The sequence below is a fragment of the Phasianus colchicus genome, chromosome 1 (assembly GCF_987193195.1).
Source record: "Phasianus colchicus chromosome 1, bPhaCol1.hap1.1, whole genome shotgun sequence".
Lineage (NCBI taxonomy): Eukaryota > Metazoa > Chordata > Aves > Galliformes > Phasianidae > Phasianus > Phasianus colchicus.
The window spans coordinates 8,455,378-8,480,516 of NC_143436.1; positions in this window are offsets into that span (position 1 = coordinate 8,455,378).

Consider the following 25,139-nt stretch of genomic DNA (forward strand, 5'->3'; position numbering starts at 1 on the left):
AGCTGTAGCACAACAAAAGCACAGCATTGTACTTCAGATAGCATCATGCCTCTCTTCAACACAAGCTTCCTAAGTAAAAACCAGTGCAATGCAGCTTTGCTTATCAAACACTGATGTAGTGTGCTTTCACCTTTATCCTCACCTTCACCTTTTAATCCTTAACAAAACGTGCTCTGAACGTGTAGCAAAGATGAGTGTTAATGAATCCCCAGCGTGCACAGAACTGCAGGGCTCAATGTGGTGTTCAGCACAGCTCTGGGATTACATACAATTAGAGTGTCTAGACCGCATTCAGCAGGGATGTGGATGGGGTGAGGATTACAGCTGAGAAATCAGACAGATTCAATGAGTGTGGGGGGTGGTCTGTGTGGGAGAGGAATCCAAGTGGAAATGCAAGACTGCACCCGACAAATTATCACTGGGCCTGATTATAGACCTCCAGCTTCCTTTAATTATAGAATCATGGAATCGTCTGAGTTGGAAAGGACCCCTAAAGGTCATCTAGTCCCAACTCCCTTCCACAAACATGGACATTTACAGCTAGATCAGGTTGCTCAGAACTCACGTTCAGGTAGGCTGAGCTTCATCACTCATCTGCTCTCTGTATGTGGCCTACTGCTTTGCAAACACCAAGCTTGGCTATCTCTTGGACACAAAAGTGCAGAACCTTTTCACATGGTCCCATCAGGTCCACCTGGTCCATACAGAGTCCTGAGTAGACTAAACCCTAATCCCAGGTCCCCAGACTCTTTTAATCCCCAGACCATGCTGCCAACCATGGCTCTTCCCTTATAGAATCATAGTAACGTAAAGGTTGATCATCTAGTTCAGCCATCAACCTGTCACCACCATACTCACTAAACTATGTCCCTCAGTGCCATATCTACCTTCCCTTCTACTCATCTAGGATATTACTGCCATATGTAGGAATATTCCTAAAGAAATCAATGCACAGTAACAATCTATTTGACAAGCCAAGAGTAATTCTCACATTTGAACCACAAAAATGTCCTATTTTCTTTCTCCTGCTCCCCACGCAGGCAGTTGGGCCAAAACCAACCCCTTCATGCTGAATCTGATGGAGACACACAGAGAAGATGACTTATCTCTCTCAGCCTCAGGCTTATGGCACAAAGACTGGTTTTCCTACGGTGGAGCACAGCAGCACTGATCATTATTATCAATGATATCTGAAAAGCTGGTGAAGTCCCTGGTGACTGGAAAAAAAGGCAGCATCACACTCATTTTTAAGAAGGGTAAAAAGGATGACTATAGGAACTACTGACCTGCCAGTCTCACCTCTGTGCTGGAAAAGATCATGGAGCAGATCCTTCTGGAAGCTATGCTAAGGCACATGGAAGACTGGGAGGTGATATGGGAGAACGAGCATAGCTTCACCAAGAGTAAATTCTGTCTGAGCAAACTAGTGTCCTTCTATGATGATGTAAGTGCATCAGTGGACAAGGGAAGAGCCACTGATGTCATCTATCTGAATTTCAGTAAGGCCTTTGACATGGTACCCCACAACATCCTTCTCTCCAAATTGGAAAGATATGGATTTGATGGGTAGATTGTTCAATAGACAAAGAACAAATGGCTTCAAGCTCAAAGAGCGGAGATTTAGCTTGGATATAAGGAAAAAGCCTTTCACAGTAAGGATGATGAGGCACTGGAACAGGTTGCCCAGAGATGTGATTGATGCCCTGTCCCTGGAGACTTTTGAGGTAAGGCTGGATCAGGCCCTGGGCAACCTGATCTAGCTGTGTGTCCCTGTTCACTGCAGGGGAGTTGGACTAGATGGCTTTCAACTTTCTATGATTCTATGATCCTATTCTTACTTGTGTTCTGAGCTTTGGCACCCCAGCAGTACCCAGGATGACATGACCTCTCCTTGTCTTCTGCCTTCCTATTCCATACTCCAGGGAAGTATGCATACAGCTTTGTGGTTGCTGTACGTGGGCTCTACGTGTATACAATGACCACAGACTGCCTTTGGGAACTCGCTCCTATTGCTTCTTTGTGTCAGGCTGCATGGATGTGTCCCAGTGTGTGCGTTCCAGAGCCAGATGGTCCTCCCACTTGTTGCTTCCCACCAGCCCCAACAGGAAGGACGTTATGCTGAAACACAGGAGCTCTTTTAAACACATCTCCAAAGTCTAACTTGGGAAATACCCATGCTAGACTTTCCTCCAAAGCATATTTAGCCAATCTGATCCAGAAACCTGACCATATTTTAAAGAGCATATCCTTTACCCTACTCCAGACAGGCCTGTGCTTGACAGGCTTCACATGGTTCCAAATGTGAGCAGGAAGAGCTCTCTCTCCAGCAGCGAGTTGAAAAAAAAAAACACATTTTTCACTGCATGAGTACTGAAGTTCACCTACTTCTTTACTTACTCATCCAGCATGCTGTTTGATGACATGCAGGCACCCCTCAGCATCACTCCTGCTCTCTCCCTCTTCCCTCACTAAAATAGGACAGAAGGTTGAGGGGAAAAAAAATGAATATTTTTTGCAGAGCTGTTGAACCTGAGTGTGCTAACAGTGAGGGCAGCAGACCTGTATACAGAGCTCCTGCCTGCTCAAACCCTTCTGTAACCTCTCAGGGTTTTTGCCATCCCCCATGGCCCCAGAAGGAGCGGTGCTCCCACTCCGTGACACCGAAGTGGGTGCAGAAAATACTCTGCTGATCTTTTTGGCACCAAGAAGCCGCTTTCTACTCTGAACAGAGGCACAGAGACTCTGGGTTTTATTCTTGCTGCATGACAAGCAGTAGGTGCGGTAGGTGTGGGGCGTTTGGGATGTATCCTACTATGCCAGAGCTGGAAAAACAAATCTCCAGCCTTTCTATGAAGTTTTCACCACCTGTCCCATTCCCTACCTGCAGAAAACCCAGCCTTCTTCTCTCCTGTAGGCAATGACTGGAGCTTTGCTTGTGGATGATCTTTCACAAGTAACACCAGTGATGAGTGTAAACACAGTGCCACTAAACTGGGAAAAGAAATAATTGAAGTTAGGAAGATCATGATGTTTTTTTCTCCTGACTTGGGCAAGAGCAGCTACCAAATCCTTGGATTTCTTGCAAATAGCTTTTCATTGTCTTTTGCTTTCCAGCAGCACCCTGGAATCCCCATGGGGTTGAGACTTTGCCGTGGTGGCAGCAGCATCACCTTTGGAAGTTTGTTCAACATAAAGACATGGCAAAGCTACAGAGCCAAGGGAAAAGTCCGCTAAGCAGGAGTAGATCTGAATCCATCTCCCTTAAATCATAGAATCATAAAGGTTGAAAAAGACCACTAAGATCACCCAGTCCAAACATCAACTCATCCCCACTATGCCCACTAACCATGGCCCTCAGTGCCACATCTGCCCTTTTATCCATACTAGTGTTTTTACCCAATGCTCCACACATCCCCTTTAGACTATATTCACATCTGTTCTGCTTCATACACTCTAGGTTGTGTCACTGAAATTGTAAGACCAGAGAGGTAGAGACAGATCCAGCGGAGGTACAAACCTGACTTCATCAGGAGAAGTTTAGAGAAGATTACTTGTAGAGCCTGTGGTATGCAAATGGAAAAAGAGGAACATGAGAATCACTGAACTTGATCTAATCTAAAGTCCAGTTAGCTCAGTATCCAATCTCCAGGGCCAAATAAGTGACTTCAGGAGCTGATAAGCATGTATCTTCAGCCATGAGGTTTCTATTTCTCTTCCAGAAGTGCTGATAACTTAAAAATCCTTAAATTGGGTCTTTTTCCAGCCCTTCTGCTCTAAATGGCCTTTTTCAAGCCTTGTATCTCCTGGTAAAAAAAATAGGCACTCAAGACTAAATAATTTAAGATGTGTGAGCATAATGTAAGCCCAATATCTCAATATATTGTACTTCATGGTCTTGAGTTAAAAGAAAAGATCTTGTTAGAGGAATAGGTAAAACACTGATAATGGATCTTGGTAGAGCAAATTCCAAAGGAATTGTAATGGTGCATTTGCTGGGATGTGGCCATTACTGTGTGCATCCTCAAGCAGTCACAAAGATTGTGCCCTAAGTCCCATCCTACAGATCAAAAGTAGCATAAATGTCTCTCCTTCATTCACAAGCAGACTGACAGAAGGAAAGTCCACCTGAACCTTGCACACAAACTTTCTTCTACTAAGAATGGCGACAGACCCGGTCCTGGAGAGGATAAATCTGTGGAGCACAAAAGGCTGGAGGAAGGCTCCTTGACTTCTACCTAGGAGGTCTGCCAAAGGTTCAGTACCACCTAAAGGCCATGTCAACAAGATTGCTCCTCTGGAATTTGCCATGGAAAATGACTGTTATGATTAAAGGAAAGGTTTTAAATGATTAGAAGTTTTGCTGACTCGGTTTCATGTGTTTTAACTGAGTGCCAGATTCTCCAGCAAGACGTTTTTGATGTCTAGGGAGGGTGGTCCAAAAGGAATTTCAAAAGAAGCGATTTACACTTTCTATAAAAGAGCAGGAGGTGAGGAAAGCCTCACTGAGCACAATGAAAGAGCTCTGGATTTCTATGCAATAAAATAATAACTAGGCTGAACTGCCAGACCCCCTAATGACCACATTCTCTTTCCAGAGATGGTAAAATGATGGACCAGCAGTTTTCAAATGAGCCTTACATTTCCAGGAATCTCTTTGCTTTTTTTTTCTTTTTTTTTTAAACATGGGATTTGAAGCAATAGTGTTAGATACCAAGATAAAGGTTATCCTTGAGTACATTTAGCCTGATTGGAAGTAGAAAATATCACAAAGCCCTCAAGATTTCCAGCGCCATTTGCCCATTTTAGGAAATACAAATAAATCCCCCAGTATTTGCTTGCTTATCTGCCACATCGAAGGAAAAGTGCTTGCACAACAATATCCAGTGTAGCTCACTCTTGTGCTGGCTGGTGGCTTCACATCCAATGCCTTCTCCCTGCCACCCATGGAGGACAAGAGAAGGAATCCCACAAAGGAGTTGTTCCTGGCTCCTCAAAAGCTTTGGAGTTGTGAACTGAAGCACCAGGGAACCCATTCCTTTATAGATTCACTTTTTCCAATAGATGACCAATTAGAAACACTTGCAGTCTTAGGATGGCCAGGACAGGGCACAGCTCATGTATAAATAACATGAAAGAATCTGCCTTCTGAGCACTGAATGTTATATGGCATCTGTATTTTGGATCAAATCCATGTGTCATGGTGGCTTGTTTCAAGATGGGCAATATATATTTGCATACATTGTAGAAAAGAAGGTCTTTTTAGGTTCTTCTTATCTCAACACACACAAATGGAGCAGAGTTTGGAAGTGTATTTGTGATACTGATGATGGCTTCAAGCCATTTGTTACTGGGGAATAAACTATGTTGAGGCAGTTCCTTTTAATAAAACATCTCCACAATCTGTGCCCTTTCTCCCCCTTTGTTTCCAGCACTTCCCTTGATTTTCAGCTTCCAATTTGTTACGTGGCATTGCAGAGAGATCATCCTAAGGTGTGGGTGCTGCACTGCTCACACCATCCACTTGCACACACCACATAGAATCATAGAACTGTTTGAGTGGGAAGGACATCTTAGAGATCATCTAGTCCAATTCCCCTGCAATGAATAGAGGACCTCATGGCTTGATCTAACCTACAGTTAGATCAAGGCACTCAGAGCCTTGTCCAGCCTGACCCTGAATGTCTCCAGGGATGGGACCTCCACCACCTCTTTTGGCAACCTGTGCCAGAGCCTCACTGTGCTTGATGGAAGCAGTGAAACATGGAGTACTTTTCCATTTGCAAGACCCAAATCCATCTCTGGTCTAACTCTGTTTGGCACTACTGACTTCTTTCAGCAATATCCTTTTTAGACATTGCTTCATTTGTCATTTGTTAACCTGATGCTAAAGCAGCTTTTTCGCTGCTGAGGAAATAAACATCTTGGCCAGTTCAGGCTTTCCCTGTCTAAGTTGCTACCTCAGGAAGAGAAGTCGTCTGAGATAGCAAAATGTTTCATTCCTCAATAGCTGAATAAGGAAGTCAGGGTTTAATGGAGAAATTCTGCAAAGCTGTGAGCCAAGGACAGGGCTCTGTCACGGAGTTAACTAGATCAGTTTATGCCCGTGACAACATGCTGAACAGAAGAAGAGCAGTGCATATAAACATGGAGTCACTGAATCATAGAATGGCTTGGATTGGAAGGGACCTCAAAGGTTAACACTGGTTAAGAATACACTTGATCTGATCCTGCATTTAAGGAGGACAGTAAAGAGAAATCATTCTGAAATGCTTAATAATATGCATGGTGCAGTCATGTGCTTTCTTGCCACCAGCAGCAGACATGGCCTGGTACCCAGGTCTTACTGGGCAGTTCACCACTCAATGCTGGTATTCCTGTCTTGTCAATCATTAAATGTAGTGATAAAGTTAATTTAAGCATCCTTATTCTCCAAACTAGATGCAGAGGAGTGATGTGTCCAGTTGATGTCCATCACATTTTAAACCACTCCAGCTATATGCACACTGAGCTACCTGCAAACATTCTGAGTCCGGCACCAAAACACGATTTCTGCTTTGCTTGGGTGGCAGCCAGCTCACTTGTGGTACAGCACATAACCACACTGTGGCAGAAAGAAGAGAGCAGCCATCCTGTGGATTTTCTTTAGCAAGAAGCCAGAACACTGTTTTTCCTTCATTTCCCCTGGTTTCCTACTGCAGCTTTGCTTTCAGGCTCTGCGGAGGTGGGATGGGTGGTTTGAGGCTGCTCTGTGGGGTTTATCTTTCCCCAGCACTGTGGTATTGATGGCTGGTGCCAGGAGAACTGCCCAGTGATGGGCTTGGTAAAGAAGGTGCAGCAACAAAATGATACAGAGAAGAGAAACTTGCTGTTTGCACAACACAGCCTTATCCTGGAGCTGTTAGCATGGATCTCTGGCGCAGATGCCACTCATCTTTAAGCAGAGATCTGCCAACTGGAGGGCAGTGGGGCAGCCAGCCCCAACACTGCAAGTGATCAGAGGGCAAAAGGTAATGGATTAAAGTTACGCCAAGGGAGGTTCAAGTTGAGTGTTAGGAAAAATTTCTTCTCAGGAAGAGTGGTGAGGCATTGGCACAGGCTGCCCATGGAGGAGAGTGGAGTCAGCATCCCTGGAGGTGTTCAAGAAACAGGCAGATGTGGCACTGAGGAATGTAGTTAGTGGGCATGGTGGGGAATGGCTGGTGGTTGTACTGGATGATGTCAGTGATTGCTGTTGTGTGTTGTTTTATTAGTATACTTTTTACTGTAGAAGGCATTAAGGCAAAGAAGGCATCTTTGCAAATTAACTAGCAAAACTCACACCCTTATTTTTAAGGCATACTCTCACGTCAGATCGTATATTTGCCCGAACTGTGCATGTGAAACCCTAAGTACACCACTCCTGTGCTGTGAAGTTCTCCACATGTTACAGATGGACATAACACGAGAGGTTGCTGAGTCACCACCACTGGAGGTGTTCAAGAAACGTATAGATGTGCTACTAAGGAAGATGGCTTAGTGGGCAATATCGGTAGTAGGTCGATGGTTGGACTGGATGATCTCAGAGATCTTTTCCAGCCTTGGTGATTCTACAGTTCTATGATTCTAAGGTTGGAAAGACCAACAAAATCATCTAGACCAACCATGAGAGGGTTCCTGAGGCATCGGTCTTTCCTCCATGTTCATCTTTGTATCTTGCTGCTCATTAACTGGGTGTAGAGTAGATGTTTATGACAAATAACACTTTTGTTGTGCTTTTTAAGACTATTTTCTTCACAGATTTTCATTTCATTTAGCATTGTCCTGTTTTTAGCCAGGAAAATACAGATTTCATTTTACAAAATTCCTCATTCTCATTCTTATCTGCAACATTAAAAAAATTGCATATGTTTTCTGATCTTTTCAGATTTGAGATGGAAAATATTTGCTGCTCTTTTTCCCAGAAAATCAACTAAATGTTGCTTACATTCTCTCTTCAGTGGAATCGAGATAAATCACAATCCAGAGGCTAACAGTCCAGCTCAATATTCATCTCCATCTACTTGGAGCATCTCTGCTCATTAGTGTTTCTGTTGGATTGCAAATGCAAGAGCCAGGAGCTTGGCTTTCATTTGGCTGCCACAAAAAATAAAAGCTACCTCACAGCTGATTCTAACTGACGAAGGGTGAAAAATACTTTGGTGAAACATTTCATTTCACTGCTGCTGCCTTACAATGCTGCCTCCAGGACATGGCACAGACGTGGCACACAAAGCCCTTCTTGTCCAAGCAGGGCAGATTCAGCTCTGACATGAGCAAGGAAGACAGAAATACCTTTTTTCTCCCACTCGTTTTCCATCAGCACAATGCCAACCCTTTGCAACTCCCTCCTGCTGTGCAGCACTACCCCTGGGTCCAATCCCACAGGCAGAGCTCCTCTGCCATCAGTGTGTGCTCAGCACTTGTAAAGGTTGTGCACATCCATGATTCTATGTGTCGGTGGAAGAAACGTGGATGTTCTGATGTGCATTTATCTGGGATCTCGTTTTTGTAGGATCTCACCCCTCTTGCTGTGGGCAGATGGAGTCCATGTCCCAGGGGAGGGCTTTTAATTGAAATTCCTTCCACCCAACAAGCTGTTCCATCAAGTATGACTAACAGAACCCAAACTGTTTTAACAAATTGCCCCAGATTTAAATGCTCTCTGGCCTGTGTTATTCACAGGGCCAAATTAATCAGTCCTCTGCTTTCTGAGTTTACAAAGCAGATGCAGCAGCGAGACCCAATGAGTGATGCTGATGTTTATGATGGAGGATCTCTTATCAGGGCTGAGGTTTTCTCTTCTTAGGGAATACTTTTTGACTGGTCCTCACAATGCATTTCTGGGAGTAGGAGGTCTGCAAGACTGCCAGAAACAAGTCTGGGCAGCCATGGGTAGGATAAGGAGCAGATTCCACCAAAACAAGCTCAGAATGGCAGGGAACAGACATCACTGATACTTTTTTAACAGATGCTTTGGGGGCTGCCAATGATTTTCACAGCCAGCTCTGACAAACAGGAATGAACAACCTGCAGCCTGGCTGTGACTCACATCCAGAAATTTATAGACAGATTTCACGGCCCAACATTTCTTGTTAGGGAAAAGAGAATGACATTTTTAAAGGTGGAAATGGACAAATTCCTCTTCATTCTCCCTGTAGGGACATGCCTCTGTGGTATACGGACTGCAGGAGAGAACAAATACTGAGCATACCATAGTTCATTATCTTTTGCAAGGGATGAGGTCAAAGACTTTTTAAATTGCATTAGCTGCAAATGCCTGCCCTGTCATCATACAGGCACAGACATACTGTGTTGAAAAACTCACAGGATCACAAGCAGGCTGTAATGGACATATAACAAGTCCCAGGGCTGTTATCTCAGATATATCTGTGTTTTATTTGCTGCTATCTGAATGTCATCACATTATCATCCTAGATCAGGTCAATTTATAAAAAGGCAGGTTTAAATTGGCCCCACCAACAAGAAGCAAGCTCCATGCACCACGTGTACCTGATGAAGGCTCGTTCTCCAAGACTGGCAAATCCAGCTCCTTCTGTGACTCCTCCTTCTCCTCCTCCTCTTCTTCCTTTTATGTTACATTTCCAAAAAGAAAGCAGAGAAAACAGAGAAAACACACATGATTAAAATGTTTGTCAAAAAGAGACAAAAGATTTTGAATGGTACTAATAACAAATAGAAACATGAACTACATCAAAAGCATCTTTCGTCTAATAGTTGTGTAATTAATGCCTAGCATGAAAGCAAACTCCCCAACAGCTCTGTGCCAGACTTCACTTCCCCGTGATGCCACTAATGTGTATGTAGGGTCTGAAGCCCAGAAATTGTGTGAAGCCTCATAAAGCCCACCCAGAATTTGAGTGGTAGTTGGCTGGAGATGAAAATCCAAGACTTAATTTTGACTCAGAAGACCCACATTACTTGTCTCGTGTTCAAGCTGAAGACATAGAGCTACTCTATCTGTTTCAGAAAAGAATCAAAATTTTACTAGAATTATTCAACTCTTCCTTATTAAAATACTAACTCCAGTCATCTGAAAATCCCATTGATGCCAAATGCAGAAAAAAGAAAAAGGCACAATTGTTTTTTCTTCTGATTTTGTCCCTTGGAAAGTGAATGTCAACATTCAGAAGAAAAGATCTGGTCACAGATAAACATCTGCCTTGTCATCTCAAGTTTAGTTAAGAGAAGGAATCCAGTATTTCACATAACTGTGTTACTGTTAACAATGCAGTAACCTGATGGCCTCTACTGCTGTCTGTCCATTACACATATGGCTACATTCAATGTGGTGGAAATAGCTTTCTTATATTGCTTGGAAAATGACTGGGAATGGAGGATAACCATAGGTCTGTGGAGATGCAGCCTTCTCCCCCCAGCAGCCTTCTTCCTTGTTTGGGGCAAGCTGGCCCAAGAGGGATACTTTCTCCTTTGTCTGCCTTAAGTCTACACTGAGCTTGCCCTGTAGGCCTTCGTGAGGCTCCTCCAGGTGGTGACCTGTCCCATCTGAAAGAGTCACTTCAGACAGGTGAGTCTGGAGACAGCTTAAGATGAACAGCAAAGACTGTCATGGGCCAGACGCAAAGCTGTCAGATGACCTGAGTGACAGAAGGTGGGCTCTGCTCTCTACCAGGATATAAATCAGCGCTGGGCAATGAGCAGATGACACATGGATGGAGCTTCACAGCTCTCTAGGACTACAGCCAGATACAGCAAAGGCTCCTCTGCAATTACCTTAGTAAAATGTAATTGAAAACTAGCAGAAGTCAAGATCGTTCTCTTACAGCCCTTTCAAAGCTGTTTGACTAATGCCCTGCCTGAAGTGCCCATGTGATTTTAAATGGGAAAAACTCCCAGGGAGGTGTGGAGTCAGCGACCCTGGAGGTGTTCAAAGAATGGTTGAATTTTATGTTGAGGGACATGGTTTAGTGAGTACTATTGGTGATAGGTGGATGGTTGGACTGGATGATCTTGAAGGTCTTTTCCAACCTTGGTGATTCTGTGATCCTGTGAAAAAGAGAGGCACATTCAAGTGATATGAGCAAGCAGTGGCAGCAGGTTGTGTGGTGCCAACCTGAAGATGAATTACATTCTGGGGAACTCAGAGCAGCTTTGGCCACAGAGCTTGCAACCCTGCCTTGCTGCAAATCACTTGTATTTAAAATAAGATGTGAACTTTTTGCTTTATTTTCCTCATAACAGCCCGTGGCACAGACAGGTTGACAAAGAATCATTAAGATTGGAAAAGACCACTAAGATCATAGAATCATAGAATCATCTTCTCTTTCTGAGAAGAAATTATTCCTAATATCAAACCTAAACCTACCTGGCACAACTTGAGGCCATTCCCTCTTCTCCTGTGTGTTACCTGAGAACAGGCTGACTCTCACCTAGCTACAACCTCCTACCAAGCAGTTGTGGAGAGTAATAAGGTCTCCCCTGAGCCTCCTCTTCTCCAGACCAAACATTCCCACTTGCCTCAGTCACTCCCCATCAGACCTGTGCTCCAGACCCCTCACAGTTTCATTGCCCTTCTCTTGACATTCTCCAGTGCCTCAATATCTTTCTCGTAGTGAGGGGCTCAAAACTGAACATGGTACTGAAGGTGTGTATGGCCCAACGCTCAGCCTGCTGGTCAGGTTCACCCCCTCCTCCCCACACATTCCCTGCACAACATCAAACCAAACCACTTCATCTCTCCAGACCTCGGTTTTCCACCCACAAGCAAATGACTACAGCCTTCCTGCAGGCTGTAAATCACAGATACATCACTAGATAGACCTCTGTCTTATGGGATATTTGGTGATGAGCTGGCTGTGGAAATGAATGTGAGTGATCCAGCCTTGAGGACTCTGCCCCAGGAATGACACGAGGCAGGAGCTGCTGGAGCATAAAGCGAGCAGGAGATCACATTCAGCTTTCAGAGTAGTATTTCCAGATTAAATATAAGAGGGAAGCTCAGAGAGGTCAGAGGGGCTGAGCTTCACTTTCAGAATGACTCCTTTGACGTCCAAAGAGGGTTATTAAAAATGCAGTGTGGATTGCAAATCTGTCACACACCCAAGCCACCAAGTGGAGTAGGAGGATGGATGAGGTGGTTATGGAGAACCTGTTGACAACAACAACCTCTCAAGTGACAAATCAGAGAACAGTTTGCTGTTATTCAGTATTGTTTTGACAGAAATTACACAAAGGAGCTGTGTGGGGGGCAAGGGATGAACATTCACATCCGCTTGGAGGTTTGTTTATAATCTCACAGTGGGGAAGTATGGCTTTGAATGAGAATTAAGCCAGTTTAGCAAGGCTGTGTAGGAAGGGGAAAGACACCAGAGAGGAAATCAGGGGGTGAAGAGGAGGAAATGGAAAAGCAATGACCGTGGAAGAGTAGGTGACGCAACTGGGATACACTGGGTGAAGGCTCAGCCTGGTCTGCTCTGGGAAGAACTTTTGTCGAGTATCTCCCTGACTTTACAGCTGCATCTGCTGTGGAGCACATTGGATTTCACCTTGTCTGTAGAGATATTAAAAAGGTAAAGCTGATGGCAATCAGTGCAAAGGCAAGCAGGGAACTACATAATCTACAAGCAAAGATCTTGCACCCAACGTATGCTCCCCTGTTCATCTTTCATCCCCAGAGCAGCTGTCTGATAGCTGCTTTGCCACCTCAGTAACAGCACCATTCACTTGTTGCAATTTGAACTTAACCCATAGAAAGATCCTTAGTGGAAAATTGTAATGTTTGATTAAAAAAAAAAAACAAACACCACAACACAGCAGTATTCATGATACTCTGAAGTGGTAGGTCTGGAAATGTTGCCAAGATGCCTCTTGGAGATTTGTTTGGATTTGAGCTTATAAATGATTAGGTTATGATATTAATGCTCTATTCTCAGTGAACTACACTCTGCCTCCAAAACCATTTCACTTGCAAGAAGTGCATGTGAAAGTTTCAGGCTGAAAGCACTCTGGGAGACAGAGTCTAGATATAGATGCAGATCATGACACAATGGTGCCTGAAATAAGGTTATTATATTCCAAAAATTTTCACTGTAGAATATTAAAAAAGAATTTTGGTAAGACAGGCATTTCTTGTAAAATGACAGAATCATAGAATCCTTCGAGTAGAAAGGAACCCATAGGGGTCAGCTAGACCAACCTGCCTGCCATGAGTTCAAAGAACCAAATACAGGGACTGCTGCTCAACTGTGCCACCAGACACACAAACTGCTCTGGGTGGGGAAAAAATAAAAAGGAGGTCTCAAGATGTGACATTTTTTATCAGAAGCTGATGTAATGTCAAGGCATCTGAAAAATGTGGCTTAGCACTAAATAGAGCCAGGATCCTCTGGCCATGTTTAAGCAGACTTCATCTGAAGGAATGTTTCCTTTTTCTGAGGAAAATGAAGAACATTTCCCCAGTGTGGGAATCCAGGGACAAAAGTGTCCTGTTCAAACTGATCAGAGAATGGAGTAGGACAAGCAGCGTGGGCATTCCTCCCTGCTAGGAGTTAATAAGGATGAGATGGCTTTGTTAATGACGTGCTAAGGAGATGAAATAATGTCTTGACTGAAAGCATGGTGATAGGCAAGAGTGATATTTATGGGTGCACAGGGCAAGGAATGTTTCATACGTATTTCAACACCTCAAAGATAAAATGAGAATGTTTTCTTATAGGCTTTGTGGGACAGATAAGAGGATTTATAATAACTACATTTCCGGCCCATAAGCCTTAGAAATGCATGCATCTGGTTCATGTGCCAACTATGACATAAGAGACAAGCTACATGATCAGCTTATTCCATTGTGTAATTTGGGTTGTAATAATTACAGCTGATCTTTTGTGTTTCTCTTTGGCCCAGTAGAGTGGGCAGATACACCACCCCCTGTCCTCCACCAGCATAGCACGGCTGAGATGGGACCCCCCTTCTGGTGGTGGAATGCACATCTCTGACATCAGAAATTGGCCATTTATCTCTCCCTGCTCCACTCCTGACCTCTTAGTAAATCACATCTGGTTTCTCACCACCTCAACTGGTTTAAATCCAGCTCGGATCAGAGGCACCTTTCTCATACAAGAATTATTTGGGGATCTATCCAAAAGGCACTCATAATCTTCATCCCTTTCTTAAGGGCTGCAATACAGCTGCAGCTCATTGGAAATTTGGGCAGAGATTTGAAGCAAGGCAAGAGCCCTGGGGACTGCCTGAGCCCATAGAGAAGCCAGGGCCCAGAAGTGCCCTGCCTGGGGAACTTCTTCAGCTGCCTCAGTTAAATCCAAGCTGGCAGTCAAGGAAGACCTTCCAGTGACATGGACAGGGACATCCTTTGCTGTCAGCAGTTCATCTGAGATTTGAAGCTCAGGCATGAGCTAGAGGACTTACCTGTGTATTAGCATGGGTATATTATATTGTATTGGTATATATGCAGAGATGTAAGAGGATATATGATAAATAGTTCCTCCCTCAGTTTTCTCATTTCAGATTTTCTACAGACATACAATGGAACCCGTGAACATAGCAGGAAAGCTGCAAGGCCACACACTGAAATATTTACATAAACATGCTCTGATTTTGCAGAAGAAAAGCAAAATCTTGCCTCAGCACCACTGGGTGCTCAGCAGCCCAACATTTCTCTGTGCACTCTCATGTGGGATCGGATATTTCAGTGCCAGGGTCTTCCAGCTACAGCCTCTGCTTTTGGAGACTCTTCCAGGGGCTCCAGCTCCACTGCTGTGCAGCAGATGAGTGCATTTCCCATCACACACTTCCCATTTTATAGTGGTGATGCACCGAGAGATGTGGCAGCTGGCATACATGCCTGCATGTATCCATATTGGGATAATGCCTCCACAAAACCCCACAAAGAGGAGGAGACAGGTCAGAGAGGCAAATGCAAGGGAAAAATTGACTTTCTTAGTGTTCAGCAGGTAGGAAGCACTAGAGAGACTTACCTGCCACTTCCCTTGTTCCACCGAGGCTGCTCCTTGGCACTGTGAGAGGTAGTCACAGCTTCCCCTAGTTGGATGGGGTCTGTGCCCCTCTCCTCGGCTCAGATTTGGGGTGTTCAGCTCTCAATAAGATGCTGGGGCTGGATACATTTGATCATAAGGAATGTTGAGGGAATTGGACTTTGGCAGGACTCCCTGGACAGGTGCTAGTCTCACCAGTCCCTTTTAGTGTATTTTCTCATTCTATCCTAGATGTTAAAGCAGAAAGACTCAACCCAAACAGTTTTTCCTTCATGGTATCAGGCATCAGAACCTTTCCCCACAGTTTCACTGTCTTCTCTTTCCCCTTCCAGTTATTAACAGAGAAGTTCCATATGTGAATGTGACAGGGTACACAAGACCTACCAGGTGTCTGACAGAAACAGGAACCATGTGGCTGGATCAGAGTTTGTTGCATTTCTAGGTTTCCTCTTCACCACACTAGACCATTACCAGCATAACTTCAGGGGTTTGCCCTTTCCTGTGACTTCTTGGGAAGCATCTTTTGTTACTGTCACCTGAGCCATGCTGGGGGCTGGGGGAGATGGATGGTAGGGATTTTGTGTGTGAAACACAGCCTTGTTGTACATTATCACTCAGTGGCCCATGAACATCTCCTTAGGACGCAGGACCTCATTATGTATGCCAGGATTTGTGAGTCCAGTGTGGTCCTCAGAGATGGTCCAACTGGAAGGGACACCAAGGTGCCAAGCAGTGAAGAGAGAGCATGAGGATACGGTCAGTGGTAGATGAGTAGTCACCAGTAGAGCTTCAATAAATGATTGCTAAACCTTCCTGATTCACCTCTCCAGCCCAGGCCAGGGGAAGCAGACAGAAGATATGAGGCATGAAATCTACAGCTCTGTTTGGACTTCCAGCTTCTATCACCACCTCTTTCTCAGGTACTGGTGCTGCTCAGCAGTTTCCCCTTGGTAAAATCTGCCATTGTTTCTAGCAAATACTTTGGTTGCTGACACATCAGAGAACACCAGGTCTCCAGGAAGAAGAGAAAAGCTCAGAGAAAGCTGTCGTGTGCTGAAAAAGGCTCTGATAAAGGGAAGCACAAAAAGGCTGGAGGTTGGATGCTGTCTGTCCTGACAGCTGTCTGTGCTGACCACCAGGCTGGCAGTGAGCATTTGGTCTGACAGCTGGTTTTCTTCAGCACAGACAAACCACGGGGGATATCACACCCACCCACTCTTCCCAGCTTCCGCTCCCATGCTCTTGCAAATCCCTGTAAGGAACCACGCTGCCCTTTCACACAAACGCCTGGAGATTAGTAGCTGCCCTCAATGTCCACATCCTCCTCCGAAAACTGCTACAATTACTCCCCTAAGAAGAAAAGACTTCCTGGCTCATCCTGACCAAAACCCCTGAAGCGTGACACAGACATGCTCTGAGCATCCCCTTCATGGATGCTCCTTGGAATAGCAGGAAGATGGCACTGCAGAAATGATTTTGGATCCCTTGTTTACAGCATGGACCTTCACCACACTGACCTCAAACTAATTTAGAATACTCTGAGTTGCTTATGCAAGCTTGAGTTTGCCCCAAAAGGACCGCAAAAGAGGTGTCAAAAGCTGTGCTCCCTGACTCTGGACCCAATAAGTGAGGGCCAACACCAGCCACCCACACTGGTTCCACAGCATCCAAACAGTTCTCCACAAAGAATGAGAGGAAGGAAACCAACCTAACCAGGTTGTAATACCCACCAGACCAGCAATACCACCAGCTGTCTAAACAAAAACAAATAGTGGTCTGCCAGGTCACACACTTCCTCCAATCCATTGTGAAATAGCACAAGTCCCAGAGACTTGTTTGGCCTTGCCTTTCCTGTAGAAGCAATTGATGCCAGCGGTGACTTCTCTTCGCACATCTGTTTTTAAGGGATACCCTGTCCCTTCATCTGTGACTCACGTGGCCATCTTGACTCCTCCATTCAGCCTTTGTATGCTGCCGACCACGCAGTGTTGCAATGGGACAAACTGCTATGAAGGCAATATGTTTGTGGTCTGTCACCAACACCGTCTCCCATGTGCTGCTCTTACCAGAATCTCCATTCTCTCCTCTAGATCATAAAACAGCTCCTGGCCCACACAGCCACCCATTTCCGCCAGGTCAGAGCTCCATGAAAAGCAGATTCCCCTTGTGTTTAGAGTGTGAGTCTAAGGCAGACACATTTCTCTTTAAACAATACAGGTCACATAGCCCAAAGCACGTGGAAGTCAGAGGTTGTTCTTGGCTTGGGGCTTTCAGTTCCAGGAGAAACTTCCAGATGTGTAACGGGTTGTATATATGCTGCCCATCGCTATGGGATCTGAGCTCTTTCTGCACAAAGTTGACAGCAAGTAATTGTGTAATTTCTTGGACTCTTGGTAGTTTCTCTTTGTCTTTTAATATACGTGTGTATATAAATGTATGTGTGTGTATATAAATTATACATAAATTATATGTGTATATATAAATATATCATGTGTTTCAAAACTACATTTAGAAAGTTTTCTGATTTTGAGAGGGTTCATTTCTCACCTCATCTATTTTTTGTCTGGCAGAGTTATGAGCTTAGCTGGAATAGCAGCATTGCAGAATGTCATCTTTATGATAAAAAGGCTTTTTATAAAGAGGGGATGCATTTTCAGGGATTCAAAAGCTGGTCAGACTAGAATTGCATGATCTCTTCCTGTCCTTTGCTCTCTCCCTGGTTCTCAAGCAAGAATGCTTTGTCACTGGCTCTCTCCAGCCTTGCCCTGGGCTCTGTGATCAAATGCTCAGGCTCCTATAAACAGCTTTTGTATTTTCTGCCTGGAAAACCTTTTTGTCTCCTTACATAAACATTACAGAAGTGGCAGAAACCACTTTCCAACTGAAATAAAAGCCTCAATTTGGCTGCCTTTAAGCCTCATGATTTTATGAGTGCATCAACAAATCTTAATTACACCTCAAGATAAAACAGGGTTCTCAAACACATAGCACTAATGTCTCAGCTTTGGATCATACTCTTGCCTCTGTCTTTTTTGAATAGACATTCAAAAATCATTTCTGCTCTTCCAGCCTTCAGGTCTCAAAGGTGTCCTTGGGAGTAGGCAGATGTGGCAGTGGGGGCCATGGTTAGTGTGCATGGTGGGGGAACATCGATGTTTGGCCTAAATCAACCCTGTGGTCTTTTACAACCTGAATGATTTTATGATTCTACAATTCATGGTCACAAATCTTTGTTTCTAAAGTGAGGACTTTGCAGATACAAACTGAATGAAAGGGGAAAGGTCTTATAATGAATGGAAGAATACAAGGATTAAAAAAAAAAAAAAGCAGAGAAAAACAGCATCTCCATGGAATGGACTTAGTAGTCCTCATGCATCCAGAGATGCATGGTGGGATTGAGAAAACCTATTGAGCTGCTTTCAGAGGGGCAAACTGTAAGTGCTGTAAGTGAGGCAGGCAATTTCCTATCCACCCTTCCCACCATACCTGGACATACTTCAACACATGCACTCAGCACAGAATATTTTTTTTCTTGCCACTGGACTACAGAGAGTTTACAAGCTGCTAAGGCTGACTTAGGGCTGGTACCTAAGCACTGGGCCCCTTTCTTGCCTAGAAGAGCTGTGATGCAGCCTTCTGAGAAATGCTTATGAGGATGTATTTGCTGAAGTTGAAAGGGGCAGCCACAGAGAGGCAGCTGGGTCCACCAAGGAGAGCATTTTGTATCAGAAGCACTTTGTCCCAGAGCAAACTTTCCTGGGGACCTGGCATCTTACTGGCTTCTTGCAGGGTATTTGTGGAAAATGTTGAGAGCTCTTGTTTTTGGACTGCTATGATACAGCACATTCCCTCAGCTTGTTGATTTCCATGATTTTTTACTCTCATCGTTTCTTCCTTTCCTGGAATATTTGCCTCAGTGTTTGAAAGAAGACACACACAAACAACTGGCTATGGGCAGATCCTCTCCCTGGTGACAGAATTCAATGAGACTCTTGGAATAACCAAGGTTTCCATAATGATGGAGTGGCCAAAGCCATGAAGAGATCAGAAGGAGTTGGAGAGGTTAAAGTTCTGTGTTGTTAATTTTGGAATGTATGGAGACAGAAGGCTACAATAGAAAGGACTGCTTCATATTCGTGCAAAAGTTGAATCCTTTTGCATCCCTTTTCTAGGATATTTACAACACTGTGACAAATTTTCTCCAGATGAGAAAGGGAGAACAATGCTCACAAAAATCAATAGTGAATCAGTGTGGTGCCGAAGGGGAGAGAGTAGCCCTCTGTGCTATTTGTGGCAAACAGGTCAAGCAAATGAGGCAGTGAGATATGGCCAGATATTTCTCACCCAGGAGCCTGGTAAAGGCTTTTTCTTCAAAAAGGGGTGGGTCAGAGGCAGAACAGAGTAAATTCATCCCAAAACTGGCAGCAAAGGACCAGTGCAACAGTTACATGCATGCAAAAGGATGAGAAAATTTAAGATGGGGGCTGGACACAAGCAGAGAGTGCTTGCAAAAAGCAAGAGGTAATATCTGTGCCTACCCCCAGGCACAGATTCCCTTCATTTTAAATAAGCCCACAAACAGACACTACTAACTGGTTTTCCTTCTTCCAAGCAGAGAAGTGAAGTGCGATCATTTGGATCTAGAAACATAAATCTTTTTAGAAAGCACACTGGAGGTCATTGGAAGGCTTCTGAATGTAAATGGTCAGTTCAAAGAATTATCCTTTTCCATCTGTGCTAAAGGAGCACCCCAGGCATCATCACATCTCATCCTTCTGCTGAACAGACTTTTACTAAGCTCGGTAAGCCCACGCCAGGCACTGGGAAAAACTTGGAAAGGAAAGGTATCACAGGACATAGGCCAAGAGCAAGAAATCTTAGAAGCAATAAATGTTTCAGTGATAACAACTTCATGTAGTAGAATCAAATTTCTCTCAAAATCTCCCTGGAATTTCTGATTTCTGTGGATAGTTTTCTTCAACTTCTGTTGCATCCCGTATCACTGCTGTTGATCCTGAGAGTGCAGGATCACGTTTGAAAGGTTTGATATTTACATGTTCATGTCAGAGAACATAATTTGCTAAAATAAATACATCTGCTCACCTCCTCCCCCCTGGCTGTGTGTGAGTGCAGCCTCAGTGCTCAGGGAATCACTGCCCAGCTTAGCTGGGTCTACCCTCAGCTGCCTCCCCACTTTTATATCCTTCACATATTTGCAGTTGAGGTAATCTTCACTGAAAGGTCCAAGGCACAATAAATTATCCCCATGCTGGTGTCCTGCTCGTGCCAAGATTTATATCACCAGTTGACCTGGATTTGTTGGAGGTACTTGGACATTGGTTGTGTCCAGGCACCAAGCAGCTTCCAGAAAGCCTTAAGTTAGGCGTCATCATCAAGCAAGTTGACCTAGAGTAAGCAACAGGGTTGAAAGCTAAAACAGAAGAGGAGTGAAAGAAAGGAGCTCCTCATTAAACCCCTTTACATGTATCTGCACTTCATGTAGCAATACTGGTGGATGACTGAGCCATGAGGCAGTTGTGCAATCCTGCAAGGGGCTTTGCAATAAAGATTGAGAAAGCTGTTTCTGGTTTCTGTGGCTAAAGCTGAACACCCAGGACTAGGAAAGGTCCCATATCAGGTCTGTACCTGCCTGATCTCAGGCTTCTGACACCCTGGCACAGATTCTCTGGATTTGCAGAGATGAATGGTCCTTTTTTACAAGTTTTTAGACTTGTATCAGCTGCAGACATGAAATGAAAGGTGGGATACTGGTTCTGTCTCCTACCATGATACTCCTGTGCTTATTAATCAAGCACAGGGGATTTATGACACAGGGACAGGCCCACAGCCTGCTAACATACCCTGCCAATGGGCAGCAAAACACCTTCATCCCCCTTAAGTGAACAGATTTACTGGGTTAGCAGTGCTGGTGTTGGGTAAGAATGGTCCTTGTGAGCAGAGCTGGTGGGGCAGGAGAGAGGTGGTAACAAAGCTGAGGTTCTCTCTTATTTCTCAATTGGAGTTTATTTTAAGGGCAAAAAAAATGCCTTCCTTCTCCTTCCTGTGCTTCACATTGCTATGAAAGGGGAGGAAGTGGGTGGAGGGGAGCAAAATTTCACTTCTCCCTTTGGTTGGGGAGTGATATGTTTCAGAGATGGGTTACCCCCAACAGGTGAGTTGGGGTAACTTATCCCCAAACAAACAGTTTTCTGTTAGAAAAGTTAAATCAGAAGTTTTGCCACTGTCAATAACTAAGCTTCTACCTCCTATACACAAATATCCATCCATGTGAAGAGCAGATGACTTATTAAGGACATGCCAATCCTGCCTTTTGATTGCTTTTCTTAGAGAATCTCCCCAGGTTGGATATTAGGACAAATTTCTTCTCAAAAGAGTGATGAGGCAGTGGCACAGACTGCCCAGGGAAAAGTGGTGGAGTCGCTGTCCTCGGAGGTGTTTAAGAAAAGGGCAGATGTGGCACTCAGGGACATGGTTAGAGGGCACGGTGGGGATGGGATGGCAGTTGGACTGGATGATCTTAGATGTCTTTTCCAACCTGAATGATTATATGATTCTAGGCAATCAGAATACAAAAGAAAAACTTGTAGTCTGCAGCACTGTTCTTCCCCTTCAGTACCTCCTGATGGCTTTAAAAGTGTGAAGGAATGTTATCGTTTCCCATTATGATCTTTTCCAGAAGGCAAAAGCTAAACTCACTTGCAGCTATCATTGTGCTTCTGCGCATCAGGGGAGCAGCTGAGAGATCTTTCTGAGCTTTTTTCCTTTTGAAACACTTAGCTGATCTCCCTCAGGCAGCAGCAGAGGTGGCAGAGAAGAATACATGCCTGCGTCCTGCAATCTGAGACAGAAAGGGACAGAGTTGTTCAGTGCCTCTAGGTCTTTGCATGCTGCCCTCCAGCCACATCTACCCATAAGAAGCCTCCTTTGGGCTTTCCCAAGTAAATTTGCCCAGAGTAGAGCAAAAGATGGGGAGTGAACATGCCTTCCTAGCTTTCCTGTGTGGGTTACAAGTCCCAGCATCATGTTTCAAATGTGCCATGTACAAGCCCACTGTCCTGCACAGACATCACCACAGTTCCCTATTTTCCAGGTTTCCCAGCAGTTTTGCTCAGGCAGTCACACAACACCCCTGCTGTGCTGTGTTCTGAGGTATTGGCTGTAAAACTCAAACAAAACCACCTTTGCCTCCCTCTCCTCTCACTATTTCAGTGCTCCATCTCTCCTCTCTTCAGAACTAACCATCCCCTTGTAGATATCTTCTCTTTGGCCCTGGGGCACACTGAATCTCTTCTATATGTTCCTCAACAGGTTTCTCTACCCCCATTCCCTAACATCAAATGTACCTCTTCAAAACTACAGACTCCATCTGCCCTTTGTATCTCCCGGCCCCACTCGACCTCTTCAGCTCTGAACACCTCATTTGGAGCTTTCCAAGGTCCAGAGCTGGGCTGCAAGGGATCACTGCAAGTGTCCTCCCCGTCACTGCACTGCCCTACCACACTCTTCTGCATTGTTTTTGTGTTCAAGGTCTAGAGGTAGGGGATGCATCCAGTGATGTGCTATTCTTAAAGTACTATGAAAATCAGAGCTAGTGACATAGACACCAGAATCAACCTTTAAAAGTCTCCGGTTACTTTTGTCTCAGAGCTTCTACATCTCACAAGCTATCTGCTTGTGAGCTAAAGATATCTGCGAGCTAAAGATATGTGACCTCTGCAAGGGGAAATACATACATCTGTCTGCTCTGTGCGAGTCACCAGACTTGCAGGGTAAAGAGCATTCTGCAGTCTCTGGTCATTCTTCAACTTCACTTCTGCAGTCATTAATGTCTAGCAGTGTCGAAACACTGGGATTGAACTGCACTGTGGAAAAAGTGCTGCGTGCTACAAACTGGACTCAGATGGATGTCCAATTTGGTCTGCTCGAAAGAACAAATTAGTCGTGCGACTTTGAAACTTTCAGAGAAATGTCTCTGAAAGACAGGTATTTTTCTTTCATGAGTGGTACTTGGCTATTAATAAAATAATAAGTATAATAATTAAAGCCTTAAAGAAGGTCCCTGTGCTTTTGCCCTAAGGGTGACTTGCTTTAAATCTATTATTTTGTTATGCATAAAACCTTTTCTAGTCTGCTCTGTTCTCCTTGTGAAAGTTGGGAACCAAAACCACTTCTGTAAGTGTCCCCATATCCCTAAAAAGTGAATTCTCTGCTGTTGACAAAGAGCAGGAGATGAGCTGAGGCCCATGGGCACCCAACCTGTGCAGGAGAAACTCTTGCATTCTTGGAAAATGGCAGTAAGAAGACAGGATTGGGTGCATATATTTTTAATGCCATTGTTTACTTTCCCCAACTTTTTCTCTGATTCCCATTTTGAAGGATGGCCTGATTTTACAGAGCCTGGCAAAGCCCAACTCCTGATCTGAATCAGCCTTGTGTTAGATTCAGAACAACAATAAAAGGTATGTGGAAGAGGTCTCAACCTGCTCTCTAGGAATGTGAACTGATGCAATTTTACTGCAGAAAGGTGGTCTTTGTAGCAGTGTTCAACACAAAAGCATTGAAATCAGCTTCCATGCTGTGCCGTACAGTTCAGCCGCTGCTTATCTCTGATAAACCAGAGCTTCGTGGTAGATGCAAACAGGCCTCGAGCACTCTGTCTGCTCCTTTGTTTTGCTGTAGACCTGTCACTACAGCTCTGGGTGGCCCAGAATTAAGGCTCCCATATTTCCAGCTGGGATTTGCCAAGTGGAAAAGGCCCAGTGATTATTTGGGAGCAATCTGATGGGACGTGTGCAGGGCATGGAGAAAGAGCAACTGCAGCAACAATGGCTTAGGCTCTCTGGATGCCTGGCACCAAAGTGAGAAAGGCTGCACTTTTCTGCTGGCACAAGTCAGGAAAATGAGGGAAAGAGTCTGGAAAAAAACCTCCATCTTTAATCATCAGAGGTGTTGATAAAAATATGATCCAAAAACATTCTGCTTTAACAAGATGCAAACAGCATGCACAGCCCTACAGAAGGGCTTTGTCACGTCCCCCATTTGCAGGCATGTTCCTTCCCTGTGATTTGCTCCAACCCCTTCTGTGCAAGTGCAGGTGAGCACAGCATGCATTGCAGCATGGAGCGTGCAAAAATACAGACCACAGAAATGGTATCTGGAGAAAGACATCTCTGCTCTGAGGATATATTGAAGCCTTAGAGCCAGGAACCCTTATAATGTGCATGATGGAGGAGGACACAGCTGCAATGGGAACAGTCATTAGCATTGCATGACTCATGGGTGGTACTAATGAGGAGAGGGTTATCAGCTCTTTTCTTTCCACAGGAAATCTACCTTTGGTGTTGGTGTGCAGAAATACAGGCAGTTCATGAGAGGAAGAAAGCTGGGTTGTTTTTCAGCCAGATTAACAGGCTGACCTGCCTCACCGTGTGGAGTCACAACTGTGGTGGTGACAGCAGCGCACAGCCAGGGCTGGGTTGGAATGAGATGGGACAGGACAAGCCGGGTTTTCCCTCTGGGCAGATTTGAATTAGTTTGAACTATTCATGAAAGCCCATTTTTAATTTGCCCTTTGGTAGGGATGAAGAATTCTCTTTTAATGGGGAAATTGTGATGCTCCACTTTGTTTTGGAGACGCTCCAACCACAGCATCCTGCTGCAGATCTTAACTGAGTTAAGTGTGTTGAGCAAGTAATATTTCGGCTGCTAACAGTTGAGTCAACATTAGGGTGATCAAGATTTAATCTGTTGCTTCACAGGAGGAGACCATGCTGCTATTTTACAAAGCCTTTTTCGTCACAATATCAAAGGCTTGCTTTGGGGTGGGGACCTGCAATTGTGTTCCTGTCAAACATATGCTACTTTCCAAGCACAAATAGCGTTCAGCTCCTTGCAGTTCAGTGTAATAACTGGTGCTCTTTAACAGCTTTATCAATGACATCGATGACGGAATCGAGTGCACCCTCAGCAGTTTGCTGACGACACCAAGCTGAGTGGTGTGGTTGACACGGTAGAAGGAAGGGATGCCATTCACAGGGACCTCAACAGACTTGAAAGGTGGACCCGGGTGAACCTAACGAGGTTTAACACAACAAAGTGCAAGGTTTTGCTGTT